At 40.5% G+C, this 10,172-nt stretch overlaps 1 long non-coding RNA gene across 6 annotated transcripts in view; it reads left to right on the top strand.

The window, feature by feature from the left end:
- The first annotated feature begins 707 nt into the window (after positions 1–707).
- Positions 708–10,172, top strand: part of LOC142830795 (uncharacterized) — a 92,313-nt gene continuing 82,848 nt past the window's right edge. For all 6 annotated transcript variants that reach the window (XR_012906300.1, XR_012906303.1, XR_012906301.1 and 3 more), the window contains exons 1-2: positions 708–846; positions 4,405–4,484. This is a non-coding gene — a long non-coding RNA (uncharacterized LOC142830795). The remainder of the gene's footprint in view (positions 847–4,404; positions 4,485–10,172) is intronic.

The following is a 10,172-nucleotide window of genomic DNA, read 5'->3' on the forward strand; positions in this document are numbered from 1 at the left end:
TTGACTTTGCAATCTAAATGCTGTTCTTTTTAGCTTTGTTCATTTTAATGTAATAGCTTCTAGTTAAAACAGCTCATTTTTTTTAGGCACAAAGGGAATGAAAGATGGGCACATACCCAATTCTGAAAAGTGTTGCACACAATTATAATTCAATAGAATAGATACAAATCAATATTTTTCAGATATTATGCATCACATTATGATATGCTACACTGATCAGCGAAATTCTGTGTTTTAGGGACTTGATATGTACAAGTGCATACCACACAAGTCTGGACCCAACCAAGCCTGATTAGGATTGAGTAGACTCCTGCACAGAAACATGAAACTCAGAAAGTCTTTCAACAGGTAAGAAAGGGTTGGGAGAATGAACGGACTCAAAAACTTTGTGTGTGTGTTAATTTCATAAAGCAGAACCCAAGAAGGATGGGAATTAATAAATGGGTTTGTGAATGACAGAGGAGAAAAACAGTGAAAAACTACTTGCAGGGCTGTTCTGAGGCCACATAAGGGTTTGGTGTACCAATATAGGTGGATCTCGAACATGGGTCTGAAACCATTCCCTAGAACTCTTGATTTTTAGTGGAAGTGCAGCATAAAGAATAATGGCATGTCTAGGTCATAAATACCTAATTTCATTGGTTTAACAGAATTCTAGCCTTTGTTGCTTGAACACAATCATGACTCAAGGGTTTCCTAGTGAGGGCTAGATCCAGCACAGACTGAGAAAACAGGACACACAGATAATTTTATATCCATTTTTGTTTCAGTTTGATTTGCTGTGACCCCCTGCAGATTTTCTGAGCGCTTGGAAATTGTGGGCAAATTCAGGTTTGGTGAAAACAGGTACAGCTCCATTAATTTCATTGCCTCATGCATATACTTTGAGAATTATGTAGTGAAGTAAGTGGTAAAGAGCTTTGCCATTGATTTTGATACAAGCTGGTTTAGATCCCAAATATTTGTTTACTTGCTTTTACCTGCAGCAGCAGCAGCAGGAGACAACATTTTTAGTGCTGGTCCAAGCAAAGGGAAAAGGTTAATCCATCATCGCTGTTCAAAATTGCATGGATTTTTAATTTTATTTATTTCAAGCACCATTTTTTGCTGTTTTATCAATTAAGTCAATGTGTGAGAAACAACATTAAAACCCCACAACAATGTATACTACTTACAATATGCTTACTTTGAAAATATCTGTGCTGTTTTTGTGCAGCAAGCACTAGCGTTAAGGTGGCAAGAGCGTTTCCATGTAGAATGGAATATTTCTGCATGCTGTATTCTCTAATTTCTATTCATCCAATAAAGTACTAACTCCTGCTTCTTACATCACAATTTGTTGTCATGGGAATAGTTGAAAGTTCTGAACATGGTATGATTATGGCTTTATTGTGGAAAGATGAAGGAAGTGGAAAAATAGACTGGGAGGGAGAAATCTCCCTTTTAAAACTGACAGAAAACCAAAAGGCAGATATTTGATTACATGAAAGGGCAGAATATGTCTTGATTTGTACTATATATTTTATCAGTTCGTGAGGCTCTTTTAAGAACAATAAAGGAGCTTCTGACATATGCTTTTAAAGGCTACAGTTTAATAGCTAAGAACAAACAAAATCATTGTACTTTAACATAATGATGAAAAAACAGAATGTCCTTAGCCTCTCTCCACAGTTGTTTACATGGAGGTAAACATCTGCAAAGAGACTTAGAAATTAAGTTATTTAAGTAGAGAAGCTATACTGTAGCACCGCTAATTTAAATTTACCTCTTTGCAGTGCTTTTATACATTACAATAATAGGTCATGTCATACTAATGCTTCCATCACTTACCTTCCTACTAAGAGGGAGACTATGGTTTGGTTAGGCCTGTACTGCATAGATTCATTGATTCCAAGGCCATAAGAGAACACTGCAGTTATGTAGTTTGACCTCAAATATAACACAGGCAATAAAATTTCCTCAAAATCATTCCTAGAGTTCACATTTTAAAAAAATCCTACCTTGATTTAAAAATTGTTTTTGATGAAGAATCTGTCACGATGCTTAGTAAACTGTTCCAGTTGTTACACACCCCACCTAGGGTGTGTCTAGACTACATGCCTCCTTCGACGGAGGCATGTAGATTAGCCAGATCGGAAGAGGGAAATGAAGCCGCGATTAAAATAATCGCGGCTTCATTTAAATTTAAATGGCTGCCCCGATCTGCCGATCAGCTGTTTGTCGGCAGATCGGGGGAGTCTGGACGCGATGCCCCGACAAAGAAGCCTTTCTTCATCGACACAGGTAAGCCTCGTGAAACCAGGCTTACCTGTGTCGATGAAGAAAGGCTTCTTTGTCGGGGCATCGCGTCCAGACTCCCCCGATCTGCCGACAAACAGCTGATCGGCAGATCGGGGCAGCCATTTAAATTTAAATGAAGCCGCGATTATTTTAATCGCGGCTTCATTTCCCTCTTCTGATCTGGCTAATCTACATGCCTCCGTCGAAGGAGGCATGTAGTCTAGACACACCCCTAGGGGCCACAAGGATATGCTAGCAACTCCTGGTAGCAACATGGGGCCAGGGCAGGCAAGGAGGCTGCTTTAGCCCCAATGTGCTGACAGGGATTTGGAGTCACCGTAGGTAGGCACGGCACCTGACTGGAGCCTGCACCTAAAACTCCTCATGCCACTCCAACCCTCTGCCCTAGGCTCAGCCCAGAACCCCCTCCCACACCTCAACCCTCTCCCCCATCCTGGTGAAAGTGATTGAGTGTGGGGGAAAGAAAACGAGAGAGAACTGAGCAGGGACAGAGATTTGAAAAAATGGGTGGGGTAGGAGGAGGGACAAGGGTGTTTGGGTTTGTGTGATTAGACCAGATGGGCAATAATTTTCTCCAGGTGACCGATCACTCCACAAATTTTAGCAAGCATCAAGGGCCACAATTTGATCTGACCCACAGATTACATCTGGCTGCTTGCTATTCATGTCTTGCTGCTGGTTTCACAGAATTTCCAGGTGGTGGCTCAGGCAGCAGGACTCTATTTAAAAGGGCTCGTAGCTCCTGGTCATGGCGCTACCCCAGCAGTGGCTGAAACTGCAAATCTTTTAAATAGCTGCAGTAATCCTGGGCAGCAGCTAGGCAAAATGGTAGCAGCGGGGCCAGGAGCCACGAGCCCTTTAAATATGGTCCTGCTGCCTGAGCCATCTCCTGGAAATTCGGTGGCACTAGCAGCAGCACATAAATAGTAAGTAGCCAGCAGGCTGAATCAAATTATTAGGTGGGCAGGATTTAGCCCGCTGACCATATCTTGCCCAGCCTTGGATTAGAGAGTTGGCAACCTTACTCACACTGTTAAAAATGTATGGCTTATTCCCAGTCTCAATTTGTTTAGGTTAAACTTCCAGCCACTGCATCATGTTATATCTTTCTCTGTTACATTAAAGAGACCATTATTAAATAGCTGTTCTCCATGTAGATATTTACAGACAGTAATCAATTCACCCTTCAAGCTAAACACACTATGCTCTTTGAGTCTATCACTTTAAGGCACATTTTCTGATCTTTTAATAATCTTTATAGCTCTTCTCTGAACCATCTCTATCAACATTGATTTTTACTTTCACTCTCAGATAAAAATCTAGAGATTATATGAAATTACGGCCTAAAAGAATCATGGAACATTTTACTATATTTCTTATCGAAGTCAATGAGGGTATGTCTACACTAGTCCCCTAGTTCGAACTAGGGTGGCTAATGTAGGCATTCGAACTTGCAAATGAAGCCCGGAATTTAAATATCCCGGGCTTCATTTGCATGTTCCCGGGCAGGTGCCATTTTTAAATCCCCTTAGTTCGAACGCGGCAGTCAGAAGTTAATCCCAACTAAATCCTTAGTCCGGATTAACTGTTACACCTCATTGCAGGAGGAGTAACAGTTAATCCGAACTAAGGACTTAGTTCGGATTAACTTCTGACTGCCGCGTGTAGCCGCAGGCAGTCAGTTCAAACTAAGGGGATTTAAAAATGATATTTAAATCTCAGGCTTAATTTGCAAGTTTGAATGCCTACGTTAGCCACCCTAGTTCGAACTAGGAGGCTAGGGTAGACATACCCTGAGAGTTTTGCCAGAGTAAGGTCCTCAGAGTTTGATCCAATATTTTCTTTCCTTAACTCCCCAGACAGAAAGTTGTGACTACTGCTAGGATGCACAGCATCTTTCTAGCAAGCTTTGCAGTCACAAGGCAACAAACTTTGCACCGCTGAAGGTGCCCACTGACAAAAGGCTGGTGGTCTTTACCTGACTTTGTGTATTTTATTAATTTTTATTTGTATTGCATGAGTGCGAAAAGGTCCAGGTTCAAACTGAAAAATAAATCATGGCCAGCCATACTTATTTGTTGGTTCTTCTGTTTCTCATATTAGATAGAGAGCAGCAGTTTGCTGAGTTCACCAGAAATGTAAATCTGCAGTTAATCGGATTTGTCATCACCCTGTGATTACAAGTATGTATAGAATGAATGTAATAATAAGTATGTAAAGTTTAATAGAAAAAGAGAACAATATGATCTGAAAAAGTTCTAGTCAAAACCTAAAACACATATGAAATAGGTGACGTGGACTGTGGTCTGATAAAATCATTAGTGATTTCCTCCACATATAAGAATGTGGAAAATTATGGTTCCCTAACAGTTGCTAAGGCTGTTATATATATTGTACATGTGGGGACTCCTCAGCCTAGTGGAAATGGGATATGTGCATCATAGAGAAGGAATATAAAGTATGCTAAATGTGATAGGAACAACTTATAAAAATAAGATGTTGCATAAAAAGAAGATGCACACTATACACCCTAATGCCAGGAATCAATGCACTGACCATAACCACTAAGAAAACATTGGTGTTAGGTTCCTGATACAATTTTATGTTGTCCATATGAATTTCAGAAGAGAATAATGGAAATACCTGCAAAGATTCTAAATTAGAAATAGACAGGGGAGTTCACTGTGCAGCAATAATCAATGGAGATAGCAGAGTGCGTTAATCAGGAGAGTGAACAATACAGACTTTTTACAATGTTACTATGTAAACTTATATTTTTAACCCTGGATATGGCATATAGTTTTGGTCATTTCATTTTCAGAGGAGGAGAAGAAAAGTAGAAAAGTTCTTGAGAAAAGCAATGAAAATGATTAGAGGCTTTCATATAACAGATTTAAGAGACTAGTACAAATTAGATGGCAAATTCTTCAGATGTATGCTCTTCTGAAGTATAGGAATTGCCATGCTGGATTAGAGCCTTGGTCCAATCAGTATAGTATCCTCTCTCTAACAGTGACAGGTTATCAGAGGTCTTAAAAAATGCAAAAAGTCTCACCTTAGAAGAACATCTGCTCCTCACATTAGGACTCCTCTTCATTCTTAATATTTAGAGATTACTTTAACCCTAGATGCGTGCATGAAATCTGAGGGTGGGAACTGCTTTTTTACAGGTTTGTACAACACGTATCACAGTGGGTCCCTGATATTGTTTGTACCTGGATGCTACAAATAATAATATAGTGAGGGTCCAGAGAAGTAAATAGTGACGGTCAGTTAGCTGACCCTATGTACTCGTTCACATAATCCTTAAATAAAAAGCAACACATATTAAATAAAATATTTTGAGGCATGTTTTGTGCATGTCATTTACCTTCTTGGGCACCAATTCTACAAGAGAAGCCACTCTGACAGACCCATACTTTTTGCTTTAATGGGGGGAGGAGGGGTCTGCATGGATGTTGAGATCCAGGCAGTGGATAAACTTGGAGGATTGTGACTTTGCTTATTAGCCCTGTTTGAGTTGTGTCATTTACTTGAACCTGGAATCAAACAAATATTGTGGTAAATTAGGACAGAGACCTGCTCTTTACATTTGTATAGTGCCTAGCACGTAGGGCTGAGGTCTCTTGGAGCCAATGCAATAAAAATAAAATAAGTTTGTAAACCCTCAAAATGCAAAATTACATGTATTATTGAACTACTGTGAATGGTAAACAACCCAGGCTGTTTAATTATGTATTGGAATGCACTGCCCTGTTAGGCTCAGGTGGACTCTGCTTACCTAGGGGAAAATTCCTGTTGAAGGATGGCATCTCCAAGACTCCTTACTCAGACTTCCTTGCACAGAGTACAAATGCACATTGTTCCCATAGTGTCCTATTCTACTTAGTATGGGTAGGAAGGAAATATCCCAGTCCCCCTCACAAACTACTCTGGGTTCCCCAAATTTTGGGCTACAAATTGTCATTGCCCTTTCTGCAATGGAGCTCCTGTCTGCCTTCTGCCTCTCCGCATGTTGTGCAAGGACCAGGGACAATCTCCCCTAATCTGTTCAGTTAGTGCCCTGCTGCAATTTGGTAACAGAAAGGGTTAGATGTTTATATGACTTAGAACAGATTCTCTGTTTACAATAGGTAGGGCTAAAATGATGGGCATAATTCAGGAAGGTGATGAGACACTTCAGAAAAGCTCTCAAAACCTTAAAGTCTCTGACTATACAAGGATTTTCAATTTTCTTCAGTCCAGTACTTCAGGGCAGAAACCAGTCACCATCAGATGGGATCTGGGAATAACTTTCTCATGTCATGATGCTGCAAAATTACATGCATTATGGGCCTTGCATTGAAGTCAACAAACTCCCACTTTGCAGCGAGAATTGGATCAGGCCGTAACACATCTGTCTGTCAAGATTTCAGACTGAGATGTTGAGGCAGCTTTGAAAGATGAAATTTAATAATTAAAAGACAAAGCAAGTATTTACTAAAAACATTTTATATAAAAAGTATATACAAAAATTACAGTATTTTATAGCAAAATTTAAAGTGTTACTGCAGCTGCAAATGCACAATAAACACAAATAACTATTTGCTACATTTATCATTAAAAGTCAAGAGGGTAACGAGGCTGGGGGAATGAGAGAGTGAATGCACAAACGGAAATGGTAGCTACATCATTTGTCTTCAAATGAGTCCTTGTCAGATATCGCTTGTTAGTTTTTCCCCAGGCTGAGCGTGTCTTTGGATTACTGAGAAATAAAATATGATTATTTGGTCTGCTCCCTGTTGTGCTACATATATTCTCTCAGAATGGAGTGACATAAAGATGTGTACGTATGGAGAGAAAAAAGGTTTGAAATACCTGGGAGCACTTCCTAAATAAAATTGGTCACATTATTATATATCAAGCTGCAGAGACAAAGTGATGTAAAACATCTGTGTGTAACAGATAGTATAGTATCTGTCTTAAGTTACTATCAGCTGTGAATTTGTGAAGCTAGAGCTTCTTCACAATCCTTTTCCATGTGTATCTCCCTAAGATCTTTGTCATTTAGACTTTTTCTTAATCATAAGTATGGTTTCTACTTTTAGGCTGCCACAGATACATCAGAAATTCAGTGTTTAGGATTTTTTAAAAAATAAGCACCTAAAATACCTGGACTTAAAAAAAAAACCACTCTCTTATTTATATGCTAGTGTTTCAGTATGTTGCTGAGGACTTAAAATAATATGGGCCTGATGCAGGAAATGAAGTCTATGAGACTATTCCATTTGTAAAGTTCAAATATAAAACTTTGAAGGATCAGGAACAGAAACTAGATCTGGAGACAGCAGTTTAATGCAGTCTTGTAGTGTTCCTGAGTTATGTTAAGAGTACTGCGCCAGCTGAATCAAAAATTAGAACTGGATGAAAATATGGATAAAATTCTTGGTACATTATTTTCTTTTGAAAATGTATTAAGCTAAAAACTGATATACAGTTTGAAATTTAGTCAGTTTTGTGAAAAAAACACCGTACACCCTAATAAGATTGAATCAGATTTCACTGGCCTTTCCTTCATTGAATGACAGATACCTAAAGGGTACTCTTCAAGGTTTTTGAACTGATCTGAGGCTATGTCTACATTACAGAGCTTTTCTGGGATACCGGAAGTATCACAGAAAAGCTCTGCCGTGTCAAAAGAACGCTTCCGCTTTTTCAAAACAATTTCCAAAAAGGAGGAAGCGTTCTTTCGGCATCTCTGTTTTCCTCATTTTATGAGGAATAAGGGATATTCCGAAAGAGGAGATATTTCTGATATTTGGCTCCATGTAGATTGGCCAAATGTCAGAAAAGCCTCTTCTGGAAAAAAACAAAACAAAACAGAAAAAGATACACAAATTGCAGTTCACAATTTGCGTATCTTTTTCTGGAAAAAAACAAAAATAAAAACCCCTTCAGTGTAGACATAGTCTGAATGGCTATATGGTCAAGCTCTTACTCAAACAATTTCACTGAAATCAATGGAACAACTTGTTCAGAGGGCTTGATCCTGTGAACACCTACACGCCGGCTTAACTTTATTAAGGGTAATCTCATTACAGGATTGGGGACTAAAGTATTATGCATTATGAGTAAGGGTTAAAAAATCTAGCCCTTTCTTAGCTAGACAAACCTGAATATCTTCCAGTGAAAACCAGATGCAATTTAAAGTCAGTGGTGACTAGTATGAAACTAGTATGAATTCACTGCATTCAAGATTAGGAAGCCACGAAATAGCACCAATGTCTCTAATGTGCAGTCAAAGAATTCTTAAGTAATGTTCAAAGGTAGGGGGTTTAAAACAAACAAAAGGATGTTTTTCTTCACGTAGTGCACAATCAACCTGTGGAACGCCTTGCCAGAGGATGTTGTGAAGACCAAGAATTTAACAGGTTTCAAAAAAGCAATAGATAATTTCATGGCGGTTAAATCCATCAATGGCTATTAGCAGGGCTCGACAATTAGGGAATCTACTTGCCCGTGGTGAGTAGATTTTAGCCCGGCACAGCGCTGCAGCGTGATCAGTGCATGTGCAGCATGCCAAACCACACGGCTGAAGGCTCACTGCTGCTTGTCAAGCCCTGGCTATTAGCTAGGATGGGTAGGAATGGTGTCCCTAGCTTCTATTTGTCAGAGGCTGGAAATGAATGACAGAAGAGGGATCACATGATGATTACCTGTTCTGTTCACTCCCTCTGGGGCATCTGGCATTGGCCACTGTTGGAAGATAGAATACTGAGCTAGATGGACCTTTGGGCTTATGTAAGGGACTAGTTGAGAAAGTATATAATGTATTTAAGGCACTGTTGTGCTGCAAAGCAAGTTTTTCCAGTAAGCAGTGGAGCAATTCATAGAATTGATTACCACTGAAATTAATATAAAGATTGAAACTCTGTTAACTGGGATTCTCTGGTTCAGCACCATCTATAGTCCGGCACAGATGTTGCAATACCAGGAGAGTTCTGTGGAGGACCAGTGGCAAGGACCCCTGTAGTGCCGGCAGGGCAACAGGCTGCCTGCAGCGAGCTGACAGCGTGGCTGGGAGCTGCTGTAGCTGTGGCTTGGTGGGGCAGGGGGCCATAGCAGTGGCGGCAGTGGCTCGGTGGGACAGGAAGCCACAGTGTGCAGTAGCTGCCTAGCAGATCCCAGAGCTGCAGTGCACGGTGGCTGCTTGGCGAGTTCCAGAGTGTCCCAGAGCCCTGTCACACAACTGCCTGGCGCCCCAGTATGTGGCTGCCCAGCAAGGCCGGGAGCTATGGCAGCGATGGCTGTCGGGTAGGGCAGCGAGGCAGCAGGAGGCGGGGGGCCAGCCAGGAGGCCAGTGGGACCGGGCCTGAGGGGCCAGTGGCAGGGGTCCAGAAACAAACTCTCCTGATCTGGCAAAATCGCTCATCCAGGATCGGTCAGGTCTCGAGAGTGTCGGACCAGGGAGGTCCAACCTGTATTCTACTCTATGTAGAAACAGCACACACAGATTGAAATAATGGTTTGGAATATCAACCTTCATGTGCTTCTTTTCTTCTAACCAGTCAAAGCAAATGATTATGGTAATTCTTTTCTTGCTGTCCATGGGTAAGGTAAATAGAATGACTGGTGTACCTACTTATCTGCCTTATGCAGACAAGACAAATGAGGCGACTGATGTAAATTAAACTCCTTTTGGCTGTAAAAAGGGTTGTAGGGTGAATGGCACACCTGTTTTTTTGTGTAGGCCACAGACAAGGTAAGTAAAGCTGTTTGCTGACTTTCATCACTTTATGACTCCTTATTCAATCTTATTATATCAAAAATACCGGGCCAAATTTTCTGCTGGCTTAATTGTATTGACTTTGATATACATCTGCAGAGAATGT

This window comes from Pelodiscus sinensis, chromosome 10 (assembly GCF_049634645.1).
Source record: "Pelodiscus sinensis isolate JC-2024 chromosome 10, ASM4963464v1, whole genome shotgun sequence".
Taxonomy (NCBI): domain Eukaryota; kingdom Metazoa; phylum Chordata; order Testudines; family Trionychidae; genus Pelodiscus; species Pelodiscus sinensis.